The sequence below is a fragment of the Apis dorsata genome, unplaced genomic scaffold (assembly GCF_000469605.1).
Source record: "Apis dorsata unplaced genomic scaffold, Apis dorsata 1.3 scaffold_269, whole genome shotgun sequence".
NCBI lineage: Eukaryota > Metazoa > Arthropoda > Insecta > Hymenoptera > Apidae > Apis > Apis dorsata.
Window position 1 is genome coordinate 757,218 of NW_006263547.1, and position 586 is coordinate 757,803.

Sequence of the window (586 nt, forward strand, 5' to 3'; positions counted from 1 at the left end):
CGTTCGCGATCATATCGGTCACACTGATCTACCTGGGTGACAACCACCGGAGGGAATTCCTCGCCGAGGAACTTTCTTGCCCCGTCGATCCTCTTACTCCTCCAACCGCTGGAAATCTCCTCTCTTGTCTTGTCATTATTCTCGATCATGATGCTCCACTCAATCCAACGGAATGATAACTTTATTTCAAACTCGATAACATTGTCATTTCTACACTATATATAATTATGAAACTGTTAAACATTTTTATCGAGAATGCAATATTAATATTATTCATTTTCTACTTTCCAATGGAAAAGATTATTAAAGATTTTCTATATATATCTCACTTTTCGAAATTCGAAATTGTTTTCTAGAAATCTGGGAAAAGTTAAAAAAAATTCGATCCTATTTCCAAAGCTATTTTGACAGAACAACGAGAAACGTTTATACGTCTTCGAAATTCTCTAATTCGATCAACTTTAATCGATTCAAAGGAGTAAAAGGATATTCTTCTCGAAATTCTGGAAATTTTCTTCCTGATTCCTCGTGGTCGAGGATGAGACGCGAGATAGAGACAAAAAAGAAAAGAAAAAAAAAAAAAAAA

At 34.8% G+C, this 586-nt stretch overlaps 1 protein-coding gene across 5 annotated transcripts in view; it reads right to left on the bottom strand.

Annotated features, from left to right (window-relative positions):
• The window catches only part of LOC102674034 (zinc finger protein 423), a 90,588-nt gene that overhangs the window by 7,937 nt on the left and 82,065 nt on the right, over nt 1–586 (bottom strand). The window lies entirely within an intron of this gene.